Source organism: Hirundo rustica, chromosome 10 (genome assembly GCF_015227805.2).
Source record: "Hirundo rustica isolate bHirRus1 chromosome 10, bHirRus1.pri.v3, whole genome shotgun sequence".
In the NCBI taxonomy this organism is placed as follows: domain Eukaryota; kingdom Metazoa; phylum Chordata; class Aves; order Passeriformes; family Hirundinidae; genus Hirundo; species Hirundo rustica.
In genome coordinates, this window is record NC_053459.1 from 25,366,314 (window position 1) to 25,386,918 (window position 20,605).

The window sequence follows — 20,605 nt, forward strand, 5'->3', positions numbered from 1 at the left end:
AGCAGGGTTTTCTCCTGTTCATCAGCTTGGTAACCAATCCATACCAAGCATTGATTTTTCCAAACACCAAGAAGAGTTAGAGCAGCAAATTGATGCATTTTATATGCTAAAGCCAATGCAAGTTAAAGGCCACTGTTTCTAAACAAGATATTTCACTCTCATTACACAAGTAGTCACCCCTAACGAGAAATGAAAGAGAGCGTGAAGGCAGCACCCAAAATGAAAGCAGATGAAAACTAGCTTCTGTGCTCACATGTACTGACAGGAGAAATATTCCTGCTAAGACTCCCCAAATTATGTTTTACTCCCAGGTTTGTAATAAGTTTTCTGTTAGGATTTGGACAATCACCCACTCGGAGGGAAATCCTGCTCCTGCTGAGGTCAGTGACACACTTGTGACTGCACTAACTGAGCCTGAATTCCACCCTTCCTTCTTCAGGCTGCCAGCCACAAAAAGAAAAGTATTACTCTGAGGAGCTGATGCCTCGAAGGTAAATCTTCAGAACACAAAGAAATACTAGATATGTGTTTTGTATGAACAGTTACTTGAAGATAAAGTGTTTTGCAATAGTTTGTTGTCTACCTGAAAACAGCCAGAAATGTCAGCTTTAAAAATAGCCTTTGAGCAGAAATAAAGCCTGACATCAGATCAGAGGTTTATCTTCAATATCTCCACTAAATAAAGGAAGATGTTAGCATAGAATTATCCTTTTTTATCTGCATAAACCATTTTCCCGTCACTCTGGAATTCTGTCGTGATACTCAGTCACTCAGGAGTCCTCAGTAAGCTTCACATGCTAGAAGATACACTGTCTGCAAACATTCCCAGCTGATACATGCGATGTCTCCTTTGGGCTGTCCCTGATAAGATGGGAAGTACTGCAACAAATCCAGAGGGAAAACCACAGGGACAGGACAGGAAACGGATTGTACTTTTTCATTTAATTAAAACTGGTTTAGGGGTTGACGGTTTCTAGACCCCACCTAACAGAGCAGTCGGTACTAAAGACTCCTGTGAGCCACAGGTGGGTTTTTAAGTTCACCATTTGAAATTTGGAAGCATTTGCTACTTGTCATGGGAATATTGCAACATTGGTTTGGCCAAAGCAGAACCTTTCTTTCACTGAATATCAGGATACAAGGACTGAAAGCAAATTAAAAAGTGATTCTCAGAAGAGACAGAAGAGAGCCATAACACTGAGAAGTCATTCTTTAGGAGGGTTAGTTGTCTCCTGAGCTGGGTCAATGAAAATGATTAAGAAACAGCCTCGCAAATCAATGGAAAGGTTATCTGGAAATGTCCAAGAAAGTGAATCTGACACACAAGAGACTTTCCCTGATTGCTATAAAGAAATGTACAGACAGATTAATGATGTGTTTTCCCTCCTCATTACAGTCTTTGATACAAAAATAAGGTATCTCCCTGCACTGAGAATCGCTCACAAAGAGGCACTGTTTTCCCTGTTCCTGCGACTGGGTTTGCTGGACATCCCTGTTTTCTCTATCTCAGTTCACACACATCTCTCAAAGAAAGATGTAGAAAGCTGGGCAGGCAAAAAGCCCAGCACTAAAGGAGAAGATGGCAGGAAGAATGCTATTTTTATGCTTAGAGAAAGTGGAAGCTGAAAACACCAGTGTCAATGACATGAGAACTGTCAGCAAGAACAGATAATTACACAACGTGAATTCATCCTCATGACAATGACTCTAATGAGATAGGAAATGGAATAAAATCAATATTCTATTTACACTGAGAGGGCAGTCTCAAAGCTTGAAATTGCCAAATGTCTGTCTTTTAAATCAAGGAACACAAAATTACTGACTCCTTACTGTATTTTCAAAACACCTCTGCCAAACTCAAAGTTTACTAATAACATATCTCAATTGAAAATTTGGAAGAGACACAGCAATTACTCCGTGGCACAATTGAGGGATATAATTATAGCACTGTCACAAAATTAGGCTGAAACAATGAGCTAATTAACATCTTGTCACACAGCAGTATAGGATTGGATAAAGGAAAATATTCTTTAGTAAACTACAGCTGAAGAACCCGACTGTTTCACACTTGGGGCTGCACCCGCTGCTCCCAAAGGACAGCACGGAAAAGCAAGATGACTCTCTTTCCATTTTGTACTTTTGGATATTTCAGGGGAAAACGGGAGTGCAAAGGCAGGAGCAGAGAGCAGCCAGCTCTAGAGCAGGACTGCCAGGATACTGTACCCTGGGCTGGATTTCACAGCTCCTCAGCCCAGGAACCTGGGACTTGGAGCCTGGTAAAACTACCAGCACATGTTGGCTTGGAACTCCTAAGTGCCACACCAGATTCGTAAAAAACTGCCAACACTCCTCCTATGACCCAGATATTTTGCGTGATATACACAGTTTTAGTAGTAGTAGTACTACTACTAGTAGCATTTTAAAGGTTTTTCCTGTACTGATTTAGCCCTGACAGACTTGCCTGGTGCAACCTCCCACTGACTTCAGTGGCTCCTCCGGCACATCCCCATCAGACGTGGTTTTATCTTGAGTCTATTTCACAGTTTCTCAAACTGTTTTAGCAGAACCACCTAACTGTGACATTCCATCTGAATTTAAGACACCCAAGTGTACTCGGTTCACGAAAACTTGATAAACAATGAAACAAGAGGCAACATGATGTACACTGTGTGCCCCAAGCACGTGCAGAAATCAGGTATTGCTCCAAGATTTCCCTAATCACACTGTGAACCAATTCTCACCAGCAGCACTGGCATACAAATCCCACAGCCCAATCCTCTCTTATTTTAGATTACAGTAATGCTATTTTCAAGTCAGAAAGTTACACTGCAAATTCCATAAACCCTCTTTCCTTTAAGGAGCAGACAGTTATGGATTAACTGCTCTTGCTGTAATTTTAAAAATATTAAAGTCAAGAAACATGTCTGTTGATTTTTTTTTTTTTTTCAATAGCCTGGGGTATGTATCAATCTCTGTTACAAAATTTGAGACTTCAGGGACACAGGGCATTCACAGTTTGACAGCATTAGCTGGATGTGTATTTAAAAGCAAGAAGAGGAACAGGCCAGTCCCTGTCTCTTGAGGAGGACGTAGCACACAAGCTGTTACTCTGTTCTTGCAACTTTACACCAGGGACACAAAATGGGGAAGGACTCCTCTGCCTTTAATCCACTTTTCATCAATTTATGTATTAAAAAGCATTTACATATCCATCCCCACCCGCTGAAGCTGGAAATGCTGTTTCTGGTAATAAAAACATATTCACACTGTAGTTCCTTTGCCATAACATTCACATAATGTATTTTAGAAATGGGAAGTTCTCTATTATCCTGGCATAGGGGATTCCACCAAAAAAGAAGTGACATTGCACAAGCGAATCTAAAAAGAAGCTGCTTATTTTTAAAAATAACAGCAACCTATCTAGTAATTTAAGTTAAAATTCCAAGAAGTAACAAACGGAATTGAAAAATAAAACCTGCTTTATTAAAATCAGTTGTATTTTTTTGTTCTAATAGTAATTTTAAACATGTTGTTTCTATACAAAGATATTCGAGAGGCCATAAAAAACCAACTACACATCCTTCCAAAAACTACAAGCTATTTATTAATCCGACTCTTGCGCATTTTGTTTGAGTAGCTGCAAATGTACACAAGCCAAGCAAGGCAGGAGAGCAGCACAATGACCCACGGCAGCGGGGTCAGCCCAGGAGCAGGCCCCCAGCCCCGGTGTGCCCCAGGGCAGCACAGGGTGCATGAACAGAGCACTGCTCCTGCAAAAAACCTTCCCCACTCCGCACCACATAGGTGTGACTCTCAGGCTCACTATCACACCTGTCTCAGGGGGTGCTGGGTGCTGTCCTCCTGAACAGCCACACAGCAAACCCCAGGATGAGCCCCACAGCCCAGACTCAAAGCTGGGAAGCACCTGCAGCAGCAGCAAAGAGGCACAAAGTGTCCCACAGTGACAGGTGATTTCTAACTGCACGTGTGTATCGATTTATATAAAACACTATGATTGGCATCATCCATAACAAGAATCCCTACAGAAACAAAGCCACGTCCATGACTCAGCAAGGGAAGGAACGGCTTCCCTGTGACACCAAATTCAGCTGATGCTGATGGTTTCAGGGAGAAGTGACCCGGAGGAGCTCTCACTGGTGAGATGTGCAGCAGACACCAACCCCAGCTTCCCGCGGGTCTGATGCCTGAGCATCTCCTGCACTGCAAGGGAAAATAGACCACCACCTTGGTACTGCTCAGGTTTCCACTTCCCTTCCGGCTGCAGCGGCCATGTGGCCCTGGTGCAAAGGCGGCTTTTCCTTCCCGAGACAGCTGGATAAAGCAGTGGGAAAAAGGAGTCCTGAGAGACCACTGCAGTCAGCAGAGGGATCAGGACATACACATGGTGACTACTAACATCATTCATTTATTAATAGTAGCACTTCCTCCAGAGAAGAAGCTCCTCCCCTCAGCCTCACTAACTCAACCCTGGCTGAGCTACCCGTCCCACCTTCGCCCACAGCAAAAACTCCAGATTTCAAAGTTCTTGCCCGTTCACATGACAACCACTTCATTAGGACAATAATTTCGAGTCGGGAGTCTGGATGCAGCCACCACGTCCCTGCACACATCAAATTAACTGGCAAGATTAAATCTGAACCTAATTACCAGGAATAGAACGGGCCATTGGTGTCACCTGCTCCACGCTGGTGTGTAGTCCTGCTCCTGGTGACAATGCCAGCAGCTCTCCTGGCCCCAAGGACACACGGACCAGAGGGGCACGGTTCCATGGGGACACCTTGCTGCTCTCTGCCTGCTGTGTAACAGGCACAGTCCCAGCCAGCCCCACGGGAGTTATGCTAATTATGGATTGCTTCATCTTGCATTTGACTTGAGGGTAACCAAAAAGGGACGTGAGTCCAGCTCATGAGGAACCCGTTACACCGAGTTCTGCTTGCAGCAGCTCTTACAGCTGGTCACCTCAGCTCAGCCATGGCAACGCAGGGACATCCCATGCTTCTCTCCAGGGACCAAAAACTTACAAGGGAATGGGGGACAGCAGAGTCATCAGTGCAGTTCAGTTTGGACTGAAGGACCGCTGCTGAAGAGGCAATCCAGCGCCCTGGCTCTGCAGCGTGGCACGTGCCAGGCACAGCAGCCCCGAGGAGGGACCGGGTGTCCCACAGCCCTGCAAGCGGGCCAGCATCACCGAGTGCAGCACGGCCACGCTGGGGACACCTGGAGCAGGGAGGCGCTGCCAGCTCAGTGCGATGACAACACCGCCTGACTCCGGTCTCCAGCATGAATCACGGCAAGGACAGTCCTGGAAAACACTCCAGCATCTGCTGTCAGACAGGAGACACAGCCGACTGCATTTGCATTCACAGCTGTCTGCTTCTCAGGGAATCTCAGATCCAAAATAGAGCGCTTTTGATGCTTTGATTCATTCTGGCCTTACGTGTAACTTATGTTTATAATCACATCCTTCCAGGATCATAAAAACTTGTACAACTTCTCAACAAATACAACGAATCTATATAATCTGTTTCATAGTTACATAAGAACCCAAATCACAAAGAATGGGGTTTTTAATTCTCTCTGCTCTGTCACCATCTGAGGTATCAGAAATGACTTATACACTAAATACAAAATGATTTTTCCATTCACAGCAAAACTAAACCAGTTTAGGAGATGCTTTCCTTGACTTGAAAGAGATCCCTACGTACACAGTGCTCAGCAGCACAGAAACACGTACTAGTGTGATTAATTTTGGATCGTGGCCAATCTCACGCAAACTAAACAAACACACATGTCTTCAGATACCAAGCAAAAGCTCCAAATTAGTCACTGGTATTAAAAAGAAGTAATAAAAACTGCATGACTTTTATTTTAGGAAAGAAGAGGAAAATATCTTTGAGACAAGTCTTTAATCAGCATTTGCTTTAGTATATTGTTACGCTTGTTTATTTTGAATCATGATATGTCGGCAGTTGAGAACAGCCTCTGCTGCAGCCCACCTCAGCCAGCGGAGCTTCCACACACGGGGGACGAGTCACCAAGGGGCTCCTGAGCTGGGCTGGTGCCATGTGACACCAGTGGTGCCACTGACACTGCCCCATCGCATTTCTCACACTGGGTACTCCATCCTCTCCTGAAATGTGTCCCCTCTTTCATTAACAGAGCAAGCTGCCCAAATTAAATGCAACGAAGGAATTTTGGAAAAACCTCAGAAGATGACTGTTTTCCTTGTATTTTCCCTCCTACCTCTAAAAGCCATTTTAAAATACCAATAATGGAAGTTTAAATTTCTACTCTTACACAAAAATTCTGGTATATTTGGAAAACAGCTTCTGAAATTACTTAAGGAAACCAATCTTTTATAAAAACAATGAGTAAAGACGGGATGCTCAATAGTTGTAGAAAACAAACCAAATCCAAAGCAATAATTTTGTCAGTCATGCAGAAAAATGAGTGAAAGAAGTTCAAGTGCTTGTATTTTTGTTCCACCGTTAGCTGTATTTAATTAGAAGAACTGAACAGAGCTGTTTCTACTTTTCACAACAAAAATCGCATCATTAAAGATTTATTTATTGAATATATTTGCACATAAATACAGGAGCTCAATAAAACGCTGATAAGTAGCAAACAAGATATCTGCCCAGGGACTTCCTTCACAGCAGCCTGCAAAGTTCCAGCACCACAGCAAGCGCCCGCACTCCCAAAACAACATTTTTAACTGCCACACATCAAAAAGCTGAAAAATACATAATTACATTATCAGGGTCACGGACTCACTACCTTTGATTTTTCACTGCTTGAAAGAAGACTCAAAGTCCACTGAAGTTATGCCTATGTTTGGAGCATGGAAGGACTGCCATATAAAATTACAGGTGGAGTACCAGACCTCACAAAGCCAAGGCACTAATAAAAAAACTCTTCCACACATCGGAATCAACACTTTTTGTTCGGATTTTATTCCAAGTTTAGAGAGTCGCGGGAGGAAAAAAAAAAAAAAAAAAAAAAAAAAAAAAAAAAAAAAAAAAAAAGAGTGTATTTCTCCCCAGAAAGCCCTGGAGAGTTTCTCAGTGCGTGCAGCTGACGGGACCTCCCTTCCACGGGAGTCCGAGGCAGCGGCAGCAGCGCAGCAGCGGGCAGCGCCAAGGAAGGGGAAGAGGAAGAGGAGGAAGAGGAGGAAGAGGAGGAAGAGGAAGAAGAGGAGGAAGAGGAGGAAGAGGAAGAAGAGGAAGAAGAGGAAGAAGAGGAAGAAGAGGAAGAAGAGGAAGAGGAGGAGGAAGAGGAGGGGGAAGGGGAGGAAGGGGAGGAAGGGGAGGAAGGGGAGGAAGGGGAGGAAGAGGAGGAAGAGGAGGAGGAAGAGGAGGAAGGGCGGGCGGCGCTGCACAGCGCCTCTGCCCGCGGCTCCAGCGCCTGCGCAGGGCCCGGCGCCTCCCCTCCATGGGCCAGGCAGGCGTGCCGCCGTGCCCGCAGCTCGGCAAAGCCGACACGCGTGCCCGGTGCTGCGAGCTCCGCCGTGCCCGCGGAGAGCGGGGCGCAGAGGCTCCAGACCTCGGCCGCGTCCAGACCCAAGCGACGCGGCAAGCTCCGCGTGCTCCGCGGCGATTTGCTCGCCTCCAGAGGAAAAGCCGGTCTCCTCGAGCGCTGGGCAGCGTGGCTGCAGCGCAGATAACGCCACTGCGGCGCCACGGCTCCAGCAGCCTCGGGAGCACATCCCGGGGGGCTCTGCCTGCCCGCAGCCCATCCCTGCCCGGGAGCCCGGCTCACACAGCAGCGCCGAGCGCCGAGCAGGACTGAGCTGGGCGGTTCTGACTGCTCTCCCTTTTTTAGAAGGGAAAAAACCTCCAATTAACTTCTCTGGAAGCAGGATTGGGCCCAGAGCCCAAAAATGCTCCGGGTTCCCAAGCCCTTACTCACCGCTCGCAGTTGGGCTCGCTGGCGCAGGAGACAGCGGCGCAGCAGGAACGCACGGAGCTGCTGCGGGAGGATTTGGGAGCCCGGGGCCCAGCCCTGCTCCTGCGCCCGTCCCAGGCAGGGCTCCGTACGTGCTGCAGTAAATACCGGCCATGTACGGTACAAAGGCTGCCCTCACCCTCCCCGCTCCGTCCGAGGCGGAATGCAGATGCCATCAGCTGCCTCCTGTGCAGGCTCTGCAGGCAGACCTGAAGCCACAGCCACCCAAGCCAGGGCACGCTATTTATAATGCTTTCAACATTTCACTTTTCTCTGCAAATAATACCTGCTCCAAGTTCGAGTCCAAGGCATATTTCGCCTTGCCAGATGATCTTCGACCGTCTCATGACTTATTACATTGTTATCGCTGCTAAGCTGAGCAAACAGGGCTGCTAAGTCTATTAATCTTCAGAAACACGAAGTCTGAAACTGTAGAAACAAAACATCTCACTACAAGATACATAAAATGTGCTATAGAGAGATAAGGGGGGAATTCAGTGCACGCTCTGCTAAGTTTTTTCTGTGCCACTGCAAGCGAGACTGACGCACTTTTGCAAGAGCCGACTCTGGATGTAACACCAACAAGTTACATAAGGGAAAAGAAATTCCTTTTACAAGAGCAGCCTGCCCCAGGGCGGACAGCGAGGTACACTTCCCACAGGAAAACCTGGAAACCCTGCAGATGCTGGAACTGCCACCTGTACATTCACAAGAAGGACTGATAAAAGGATCCCGGCACAGCCAGGATAACCACAGCGGGCTCTGCAGCTCTGCTCAAAACAACAAAGGACTGGACATATTTCAACCTATCTACCACTTACTGCTTTTTATTCTGCGGAAATTCACTCCATTCGGCTACTCATATAGACCTTGCATAGCTATGTACCAAAATATTTTTCTGAGAAAACAGGCATTTGGCCTATTTGCCCAAAGCAAAGGTCCCAGGAGCACGCAGGATTTGTACATTTTATCACAGTGCTCAGATCAGGGCAGCTCCAGGAGGTAGCGGGGCTGTGGAAGGACAGACAGAGCCAAGCTGAGCTGGCCCATGCCCCAGGCTGGGCTAACGCTGGTCACGCACTTGCCTTATGGGAGTTACAATCTGGCCACGCCAAACTCAGGCCCAGATGCATTTTCCTCAGGTCTGGCTGCCTCAGTTTTCCTGTACAACCTATACTTTCAAACCAAAATTAACCCCAACTGCAGGATTTTGCACCCTTGTGAAAGAAGTGCTGTCACCTTACACACCGCTGCTGTTCTTACTAATTTCTACCAACAGCAATTTTACCTTCAAAAACTCAAGATTAATCAAGCTGAATTGTGAGAACTTGAGTCAGATTTTACTGAGGATAGATTGTACCTATTGCAATTTTTTTTTTCTTTCCAGCTACTAAAAATAAATATATTTTGGATAAAAGTATTCTTCTATAACAATTAAATTCACATAATCTGAAACGTGGACTGTTTCACAGGGTAGGAGTTGACAGAAAGTAGACATTTAAAAAAAAAAATTAATTGACCCTTTAGGAAAATCAATTCTTCTGATAAATAGTGAGATTTCACCCTGAGGTCAGCACACATCAATCCCAGCCCCCAAACTGCCCAGTGGGCACAGGAAACCTCATATCTGTCAGCCTGCCCCAGCTCAGGGTGCTGCTGGCGCTCTCCTGTCGCTGCCTCTGGGGCCGTTGAAGAGGCTTCAGAGCATCTTCAGAACAGCAGAACTTACTGCTGGCTCTGAATGCACAGACCAGGGTAAACCAACATTTGTCTCTGGCTTTTTTCTCTGGGCAAAGCACTGACTAGGACATTCCTCCTGCACAGACTGCTGAAGGGAGAGTGGGCTCCAGCATCCTCATGGGAACCACACAAAGCCTTCACCTCGCTCTATTTTCTTATTACTGTATTTTCTTATCTTAGGACGTATTGAAGTTTCATCATGACTACAACACGGTTTTAATAGTCCCTTCTCTTTCCTTGTTAATTGCTGGGAACTCTCTGACACTAATGGAATTGCAATTGCACATTATTCTCAGCAGAGCAGGCTCCAAATGTCACCGAGGACAGCATTCAAACATATTTACACGTTTATCCTTTTGGTAGATAACTATGGGGTAAGAGGAAAGAAATGTTGTTTACTTTGCTGCATAACTTGGGAAACTGAGTTTACAGTATATAATTGTTAGTAAAATTAAATTAAAAATAATAATCGTAGGCAACTGCTCTAATCCTTAAGGCACACAAACAGTGGAGACCACCAGTCACGCAAGGGAAAGGAGAGCTCCGTGTGTAGGGCTGGGCACGGCAGGACACACTGAAGGGTAGGAATTCCCAGGGCAGCAATTGAACTCTGCCAGATCCTCCCTCGCCCTTCCCTCCAGACAGGAGTAGTAGCAGGAATCTGCTGATAAACTCATAGTTGCAAAAATCATCCTTGGCATGAACATAAATCATAACGAATAGGATGTGAACTTTTCCTGCAGCTTCACCTTAGCGAGCTGGCCTTAGCTAACATGCTGTTTACAGCATTCCCATCGAAAACATGCCTAAGGAAAACACCTATTTAACTTCTGAAAGTAACTGAGTTACCACAAGGCCTTTTACAACCCAAAACGCATGACTTCCTCAGTGTCAGAAAGTGATGTCTGCAGATTATCCATCAGTTCCTGAGCAGGAATCATCCTGAGCAGAAATCATCCACTGTTTAGGAATCAAGAGGTGCTGAGGCTCAACCCCCTAATTACAGGCATCCTTGTGCCCCTACCACCTCCCCACCGACACTGAAGCAGCAGAATAAAGCAAGTACTTGAAGGAAATAAAAACAGAGAGGGAAGCCGATGATTTAATCTGAGCTGGCCAGCAGATCTTCATCTACACCATACGTGTAAGAATGTTCCTGTGACCACAGAAACCCTCCTGGACAGAGAGGCTGAAACCACATGGCCCTCACAGCCTGTCTGCTCTGGGCAGCCAAACCCTAGCCCTGTGGGGCAGCACCCTTCCAACGGCCAGTGTGTGCTCCAGCTGTTTGCTGGCACCCATCACCTGGGCTTCACTGTTACACTCCAGCCTTCCAACACAGGCAGCTCCAAGGACAGGGAAGTCAGAGCAGCACCTGACGCAGGGATGCAGCGGGACATGGCACCAAGGCACGGGATGGGGCACAGAGCCCTCGCAGGGCAGCCTGCAGGAGTGCAGTACAGACTGTGCTCAGGGCTGTCAGACACCTAGCAGGGGGCAGGCTGGAGGCAGCTGGGGGATACACCCGGTCTGGCCACTACCCGTGCCTGCTTTCAGCCCAGAGCAGAGAGACTACCGACACCTCTGGCTCCTGCAGTGGCACATCCCAGCCTTCCACACGCAGCACTCCTGTCACCATTGCAGCGAGCACGGGGCTGCCAAGCCTTTCATTTCTTCCTCTTTTATCTACTTCAAATTATCATAATACTGTTCTATGCCAGTGGGGCTGCTCAGGGTCAGTGTCACATGCAGCCAGCCCGAGGGGAGCCTGCAACCTCTCCTCAGCTCTCACCCCAAACTTCCCCTGCAGCAACAAGTGCCACAGGTTAATTATTTATAATACACGTCATTTCCTTGTCACTTCGGAATGTGTTGTCATTTCATTAGAACCCTTTCTCCGTAGTGCCAAAAAAAGACATAACCCAGTTAGGTTATCCACCATTACTATTCATCGCTCCCATCCCTCCTTCCCGTTACATCCCTTCCCTGAACCTGCTCTCCTGCACTTCATTATCTCTGTCACCCGCGTCCTGTTTCTCCTTTGCTCTGGGGAACATATTCTCCACCTCAAAAAAATCATCAAAAGAAATTATTTCTTTCTAAAAGACACAATCGCATATTTTTCCAAGACAATCACTTTGCACAAACATTCCTGCATTTTTCTCTTCCACCATACTAATGTCTTAACAAACTGACTTGTTTGCACCTGCAAACCAAAGTTCTAAATTCAAGAACTTTCTCTAAAAAGAAAACAAAACGCTCTCCTTCCGTCACGGCACCGCGGCAGCTCCCGGGGCCGGGCCGTGCGGTGAGTGCGCACAGGGCGATGCCGCCCGCACCGCCGCGTGTTGTGCTGCACCGCACCGCACCGCACCGCCCGGCACCGCGGAACCGGCCTGCACCGACACCCACCGCCCGGCACCGCGGAACCGGCCTGCACCGACACCCACCGCCCGCCCGACCGCCCCGACCCGCGGCAGAGCCCCGGCCCGGCGGAACCGCCGCTGGCGCCGCGGCCGGGGGGATCCGGGCTCCCGGCGGGGACACGCGTGGGGAGCTCCGCGCCGGGCCGCGCCCCGGTCCCTGGCGGAGAATGACCCCGATCCCTGGCGGAGAACGGCCCCGATCCCTGGCGGAGAATGACCCCGATCCCTGGCGGAGAACGGCCCCCGGCCCCGGCCCGCCGAGCTCCCACCCTTCCCCGCCGAGCCGCCCCGGCAGGGCCGCCGCCCGCCTCCCCCCGCCGCCGGGCCCGGGCCTCTCCGGCGCACTCACCCCGGGCCTGCCGGCGGGGCCCTGCCGGCGCGGCCCGCCCGGCTCAGCGGCTCATGCCGACGGTGCCGCCGGCGCGGCGGGCGGAGGCAGCGGCGGCCCGGGCTCCCCGCGCCGGCCCCGGCCCCGCTTCCGCCGCCGCCCCCGCCCCGCCCGGAAGCGCCACCCGGCCCCGGCCCCGCCGGCAGCCCCGGGCCCGCGGGGAGCCCGGCCCCGGCCCCGGCCCCGGCCGCGCTCACCTAATCCCGGTGCGGCCTCCGCGCTCCGGGCGCCGCGGGAGCGAGGGGAAGGCGCGGAGCGGGGCGGCGGCGCGGCGGGCTGCCCTCCCCCGGGGCCGCCCTCCCTCATCCTCCCCGCGGCGGAGCGGCCGGCGCCTCATGAGTCACCGAGCCCGGGCCCGCACACGTGCCCGGCCCCGCCGCCTCCGGCCGGGGGAGGGACGGCAGCGGCGGCCTGGGGGCGGGCGGCGCTGCCCGCGGCCCGGCCGTGCCCGCACAACGCCCCGCGCGATCGCTCCGGACCCCCCTAAGGCCGTTCCTGAGCGCGCGATCCTCTAAAGATTTGCTTCCCAGAGCAGGGAGAAGGACCCCGCTTCCCTCCCGGTTCCCGCCCTCCCTTCATCTTAGCGAGAGAAGCCTTTGCGGAGCGGTGGGTTTTGTCGGCGTGGCCCCAGCGAGGCCGGCCCGCGGGCTGCCGGCCGCTGCGGGGGCTGGCGGGGCTCCCCCGGCACCGCCAGGAGCGGCCGCTCCGCTCCCTGTCCCTCCCGAGCAGCAGGCCCGTCACTGAGGCTCTGCCCCGTGTCACAGGGCAGGTGTCGACACTGACGGCAGAGTGCACAAGAGGAGACACAATAGTCCAGGTTAGCCAGAGGCGCGTCCGTGTGTCCCAGGACACGCACCCAGGGCCGTGCGCAAAGGGCTCGTCAAACCGCTGAGGTGCTAACCGCAGTTTAGGAAAGACATAAACTGAAAAGAGACAAGGAAAGAGACAAGGAAAGAGACAAGGAAAGTGACAGAGTTTATCTCCAGTGTAAGGTAGTGTTAAACATCTTTTAACACGGACACTTAAACAGAAGGTTATGTTTTGTGAGATGAAGTAATCACAAATAATTCCTCACTTGACTCTCGGAGACAGATTTTGTTACCTGGACTTGAGATCTAACTCCAGCTCCTTTCTTCATGAGGCTTTTTGTTCTATTACACAGCCTGGAGGGGATAAAATTAGCTTTTCTTGCGCTCTAATCACCCCTGCAACAGAGTGCAGGCAGCACTTTGGAAACAATGGGTTTAGTGAGCATCCCTCCTCAGAGCGGTCCAGCCTCGGGAGCATCCAGGTGAGCCACATGCCCGAGGGAGTGCAGGCCCCTCACTGGCTGGGAGAGCTTTCTGATTCCTGCTGGTTAGCTCTGATGGCTTTTTCCTAGAAACTGGATGCTGAAAGGACAAAAGAGCATTCCATTTTCTTTCAGAAAAATACCATGTTTTTACACTCGTGTTTCAATGACGTTTAATCCAGATCAGAACAAAATCCATGACAGCTGGTTTACATTTGTAGTTTATATTTACCTGCCTCACAGTGGAGCAGTGCAGCTGTCCCCCCAGACAGCGCAGCCCTGGCTGCACGGCCCTGGGAGTGAACATTGTACTGCGCCATTTGTGCTCTTCCTGTTCCTGTTCAAGCACAAAGAGCTCCGTGGGCCATTTCCTCCCTGAGCGCCAACATCACCGTGCTGGGCATTTTCAAAGCACTTGTTCTGGTCACAAAGTTTCTGTACAAACCCCTCCCTACCCAAATTCTTCTTAAATAATGGTGTAGGACAGTGTCTTGGCTCTGGGAGACTGGAGCTGTGTCCTGGGCACAGTGGTGGCATTTCTCGCTATCCCGTGAAGTGAATGTGTTCCATTCACATCGGTTCATGCGGGTTACAGGGGATCAATCCCTAGGGCACAGATGTCAGGCACAAGCTCTGTCATGACAAAATGTCCAGGCAGGGCGGGGTAAAGAGGAAACCGTAAAGAAATCTCAGACCCAGGGGTCTCCCAGGTCATCATGCAATACCAACAACAATCACCACCTGGGATTCCAACTGACTAACAGCAAGGATAAAGAAATATGTCATTGCACACCCAGCACTGTGTGCCACTCAGCCCAGAAGACATAAATCAGTACTCGAGGACAAAGAGAAACGTTGTGTGCTGAGAGTTTTTTGAGAGGGTTTTTTTGGTGTTTTAGAGTCCCTATGTGCTATTGCAACTGGAGCAAGAAAGAGGAGCTCTCCTGGCTGAGTCAGTGCAGCCCTGGTGCCGCTGAGGGGAGAGGCTGACCTATGAAAAATGGTGCCAAGGTCCTGCCCTTCCCTCTGAGCCCGCAGGCAGCAGGGCCAGTGCTCACCCCTGACAGGGTGGCTGTGGGCATCCTCTTCACAGCTGCACCCCGAGCAGAACAAAAACACTTCCTCACTGCAGGGCTCCCACCCGTGAGGGCCACGGGGGGCTCCGTACCTGGCCTCACACACAGACAGAAACCACCGTGCAACTCCACCAGAGCTCCAAGTAACGTCCTGTGTCTTCATTTCATCTCACCAAATAGCTGCAGTACAGCAGTCACTGAATCAACCTCTACTCTGATCTTCCTTCCCTCCTTGAGCCTCTATTAAAGGCAGACACATGAGTTGCTTCAAACCCGGACTGAACATGACTGCAACCCTGGAGAAGCCGTTTGCTTCCTGATGCCCTTATTTGTACAACACTGGTGAAGCTCAAGTTCCCCAAAAAGGTCTGACACAAGCTCCAGTGCTGCCGCCACAGAAGGCCCTGCTGCCTCCCCGATCTTCCGGAACCCGCTCCTGCGGCTGCTGCATGGCGCACGCAGCCATCCGCCAGGCCAGGAACATTAAAACATTTCTGTTTTAACGATCTCACCTGCATGTGCATTTCTGTAAATACAACACACAAATTTATGACCCGGCCCTTACACCGTTTTGTCCTTTTATTTTAAAGCCTCCTGCAACTACTATGTGATAGGACTTTTGTTGAAAGCAAAAAAAAAAAAAAACCAAACTTATAATTTCTCCCAGTCTACAAGCACATAAATGAGCAAAATCCACAGCGCAATTCCCAGCAAATAATCGTGACACACATGACAGCTTTTGCACTTTCTGCAAAGGCGATTTCTCTCCTCCTCTGGGGCTCCTGCTGGAGCCCCTCCAGCCGTGCCTGGTCTCTCCCCCAGCCCCAGGGGAGCAGTGTGGGTGCTCAGCCTGGTGGCTGCTGAGTGCGAGCCAAAGCAAAACTGGCGGGACGTTCACCAACAGCAGCGGATTTCACCATAGGAAGATGAGGGTCGCTCCCAGAGGATTAACGGCACTTTAATCTCCCATGTGTTTAACCAACAGACCCCGGAATGCCAGAGCAGGGCCAAGGAGCGATGCTCCAGGGATGGACACCCACCTGCCTCGCCCAGGGCTGGCAGGACCCTGCGGAGGAGCAGCACTCGGCCCCACTGGGAAATGCACCCAAAGTGGAGCGTGGCCATGGCGGGAGTGCCTCGCCGGCCCTGTCTCCGCTCTCCCGCCAGAACACAAACAGGCGTTAAACCAGCTCACGGGGCTCCTGGAAGCATGTGAAAACCTCTCTCTCAACTTTCCCAGCACAGCAAGCACCGCAGGCGATGGATGGATCAAACTGGTAAAAGCAGAAGAAAAGAGCAGATGCACCCGGCAGCGCCATGGCAGTGGCTCCCGTGCCGGAGCTGGCTGCTGCTTACTCAGGGTGCAGCTCCACACCACGTGGACCCCCACCACGCACCACGGAGGGTCTGTGGTGGGTCTGACTGCGACTTTTAATGCTCTTCAGAACCACGGAGTTTAGCTACTCACGCCTTGCAAAAAAAAAAAAAAAAAAAAAAAAAAAAAATAAAAAAAAAAAAAAAATCTTGCATTTAGCATTCATTTCTCTAATAAATCATTCGGGTCTTCGCTAACTCGAGATAGCGAGACGCGTATGCGAAAGCAGCGCAACAAAAGACGACAACCAACCCGTCCAGCTTTGCCAAGGACTCACCGTGGGTCACCGCCGTCCTGCTGCGCTCTGCGGGCTGCCGGGGCCCCGCGCTGGGGCCAGAGGCTCGGTCCCACCCGGGGCTCCCGCGGGTGCTCGGGGCGCTGCTGGCACAGCCACCGCCTCCCCGCTGCCACGGGGCCAATTGCAGCGTGCTGCTCTCTGTGACCGCGGCACCGCCGAGGGGGAGCGGTGACCGGCCAGGGGTGACTGACGCTTGCCAAACCGACGGGGCCAGGGGATTGGAGCGAGCCCTACGTGCAGCGGTAACCACGGCCACGGGCTGGGCTTTGCATAGATGCTTTCTTAAGGAAGCAAAACTTACTTTCTGCTAGTAAAAAAAGGACATGGCAGAGGAAGTGCTTCGCACGGCGGCCGCAGCGCAGCTCGCTGCCTGGGAGTTCGCCTCGGGGACTCGGACACGCGGTTTGAGGCGCGCCGCTTGCAGACTCTCCCTGTGACCCATTAATCTGCCCGCTGGCAGCTGGTGGGGGAAACGGGCTTGGGCCGCTGACATGGGCCATCGGTGCCTGGAAATGGGGCAATGCCCGGGGCGGTGCCCGGGACTCCTTCCTGCTGCGAGCCGCAGATAACGGCAGCCCGGCCGGCCGCAGCGTGCCTGGCCTCGCCAGCCGCCGCCTTTCAGCACGTTTTTGCTATTTCTGCTGGGGTTACCACCATCGCCAGCCCTTCCGCCCGGAGCTCTGCTGCGCTCAGAGCCAGCTGGAAATGTCCCTTGCTCAGGCCAGGGGGAGAACTCCCCGTCTTCGCTGGCCGTGCCGGCTTTGGTAAAGCCGCCGGGCAGCGCCCACGCTGGGCACGGCCCAGGGCGAGCGGAGCCGAGAGCGCAGCGCGGGCAGCCCTGGAAAGGCCGTGCGGCCCCGCTCGGCTGTGCCAGCTGTGCCAGCAGCTGGACGGGAGGGCCGGTACCCACAGCCCGGCGGCGGGGCCGCCTCCGCGGGGCCCGGGCCCGGCGCTGCCCGCGCTCGGGCCGTGCTGCAGGTGCAGCTGGAGCTGCGGATGGAGGCGCAGCCTGGGAGCGCTGCCGAGGCACGCTGCGGCCAGCACGGCCGTGCACAGGATTTCCTGAGGTTTCTTTCCGCTCCTCCACCGGTGCTCCCCTCTGCTCCTGCCCTGCCCTGGAGCGCTGCCGGATTCGCCGTCCCGCCCTAGGGGTATTGCAGGGCTTTAGGGAACAGCTTTCCATGAGTCCCCGGGCCGGGCTGGTGCCATGGACCAGTCCCGGCCTGGCACAGCCCCGGCTCGGCCGCAGCGCCGGCAGCAGAGGGAGGGAAGGAGGGACGGAGGGACAGAGGGAGCGTGTCTCCGTGTCTGCACGGCTTCCTTGCTGAGGCTGCCGAAGAACTGCCCCGTGGTGAGAAAGACAAATCCTGAGTCCTGGTTTCAATCACCATAAATAATAAAATCAATTACAGAGAGTAAATGATACACTGATTTGATTTTACTAGGATTTGGAATAGTCACCTGAGAAATATCCATTCCTATTACAGAATTTTGTGTGTTTTGGCAGGGATAGGGATGCTCTGGACTAGGGATCTCTTTCCATCCTGAAGCCTTTTTCCAAGCAGAGCACAGGCACCCTGGTTCCTTCTCTGGGCTTTCCAGAGGCTCAGCAGCCTGGTCAGAGTAAAATCCCCAATGAGGGTGAAAGGTGCCCAGAAATTTCACCCAGAGAGATACAACAGATAAAATTTCCCATGGGTGTCAGCAGAAACCCAACATCCTCAAGGCCTCCATCAGAAAAGAGGCTTCCATGGAGAGAGGCCCTGGTCTAGTCTGAAAATCATGGCTGAAATAACAGATTTCCTCCTTTCTCTTGGTACAGCTGTGGCACTGCTGGGCACAGTGTGCTAGCAAACACCCCCACTTAATCTGACATGATCACCTGGGCATGAGCAGAGAGCAGGGCCCATCTGCCTCCCCTGTGGTGTCAGACACTCAGCAGAGGGAGTCTTCATGCTCTGGTGAATGAGTGAAACCGCTCACTAAACACTGCTCACAGACGCACTCGTTGGCACGTTGTTACTCAGGCCATGGTTTGCTTTGTGGCACTGGTTCTGAACCGAGCTAAAATGTGTCCTCAGCCCCAGACTGCGCAGGGTGAGCAGTGGTGGTGGGACAGATGGACAGACCACAGCGCTGCCCAGCTTTTTTCCTTTTCTTTGTTATTATTCCTGAAGAGTCCAAAGCCTGAGGTTTTTCTTAGGCTGCAATTACTAAAATAATAAGTTCCTTCAGAAAGGCAGCAAGACCAGCTCATGTCATGGTGCTACTGAAGGGGGTCTCTGTTCCCAACATTTCAGTAGCTTTAATTCTTTCTCATTAAAGCTGGCAGTGTCTGACCCATCACCCCACTCCATCCTTATTATTTTTCCAAATTTTTGGTCACACCTTTGCTTTGAGAAATAATGACCATAAAAGTTTTCAGGGGCAGGAGCATTTTGTTTTGTTTGCAAAGAATGAGGAGCCTCTGGTTAATCTGTAAAAGATTATCTGAATCAGAGGAAGTGCGGGAAACATATGGACAATCTCGTCTCTCCCTCATTAGGTGATAAAGAGTCCTCGCTCCTCATTTTCATCCCAGCGTTGGAGATAACAGCTTTGCCTTCCTGCTGGATATTGTGTCAAACAGATCCAGATTGCAAACAAAGGTCTGTTCCCTGATATGGGAACCAGGAGCAGGATCCTCATGTTTTTATATTAAAGCCCAGTGTGAAATAAAAATAAACGGACCCTGTTGCACCTTCTTGTGCTGTCAGGCAGCTTTTGTATTTTCTGTGAGGAGCTGTGTAACCAAGGCAGACCTGTGCCATGGGCACACTGGCCTGGCTGGCACTGGGCAGGAGTGGGAGCAGCTCAGCATCCCTGAGCTCCATCCCATACGGGATTGTTTGAGTCCAGCCATAGAGGAGGAGGGGTTTATCTTGAAAAATAAAACATGTAATTCCACAAAGTGAAATTCATATGTAAATGCTAAGTGCACCAGGTAAAACAACAGACACTTATTGGCTTTGTTTGGCATTTTTTCCCTTTCAAACGGTAGATCCCAAACAAGTGATACTACTAAAAGCATTCCTGCTGTATTCTTTGTTTTTTCTTCCTCTTTTTCTTCTTTACTAAATGTATCCAGGTATAAAGGAAAAGACAGTTTTGAGAAGTTTTCAGATTTTCAGGCCTAGGACTTCATTTAATTTTCTTTTTCAATCCTACATGCTGTCATCCCAGTGCCTGGCAAAGAGCCAGAGGAACTCCCCTCCTTCCCTGCCTTTCACAGCCTCCCTTGCAGAGCAGTGGCACATTCCTGTCCGCACCGACGCAGCCAAATTAAACATTAACTCCTGGAAGTGTTCCTCATTTCTCTCACCCGTGCTCTGGGTGAGGCTCCCCTGGCTCTGAAGCTGGCCGGTACGCGGTGCCTGTGATGCTGAGGCACATTCCGGGTGCTGCCAGCAGCTCCCAGAGGAGAGCGGGGAGAGCTGGGTGCTGCACCCACATCTCCTGCCGCCCTCAGCGCACAGGCAGCATCTCCAAACGCCTTGGACAGCCAGCGCTTCAGGCTGCGTGATCCCATCTCCAAATCTACCATTTCAAACCCGAGCTGCCCAGCTAGGGGGGGCACTCTCTGTCCCCGCGGTGCCAGAGGCATCAATCGTTCACAGCTACATTTAGAAACAGAGAAATTCTTCACGGAAAAACCACAGCCAACTACTTATTAGGTACTCTCCTTATTTAACTGAAAGCAAGGCTGCTGCTGAGCAGGAAACGCTGCTCTGGTGAGAGCTGTGGAGTTTTACCAGAGTATTCCTTTTGCTTCCGGAGGATTTGTGCATCTGCCACCCAAAAGAGCCACGTTTAAAAGTATTCTGCCGTGAAGCTGCCGAGGGGCACAAGTGGAAGCACGAGGTGAGTCTGCCTTCGCACAGCACACAGCAGTGCCAGGCGCGGAGGTGATGTTTCTAAAGGACAACAACAATGCACGTGCAGCCCCACGCTGTATGACCCAGCCACGCTCCAGCATTGCCACGGACCGGCAGGCAGTGGCAGGGAGC

At 51.3% G+C, this 20,605-nt stretch overlaps 1 protein-coding gene across 9 annotated transcripts in view; it reads right to left on the reverse strand.

The window, feature by feature from the left end:
* Positions 1-12,819, reverse strand: part of MBNL1 (muscleblind like splicing regulator 1) — a 60,160-nt gene extending 47,341 nt beyond the window's left edge. For 2 of the 9 annotated variants that reach the window (XM_058421948.1, XM_040074119.2), the window contains exon 1: positions 12,717-12,788. The gene's annotated coding sequence lies outside the window, so the exon portion shown is untranslated. Of the gene's footprint in view, positions 1-12,480; positions 12,552-12,716 lie in introns of those variants that run through there. The other 7 variants (XM_040074127.1, XM_058421945.1, XM_058421946.1 and 4 more) reach the window with 7 other exon arrangements.
* Between the last annotated feature and the right edge of the window lie 7,786 nt (positions 12,820-20,605).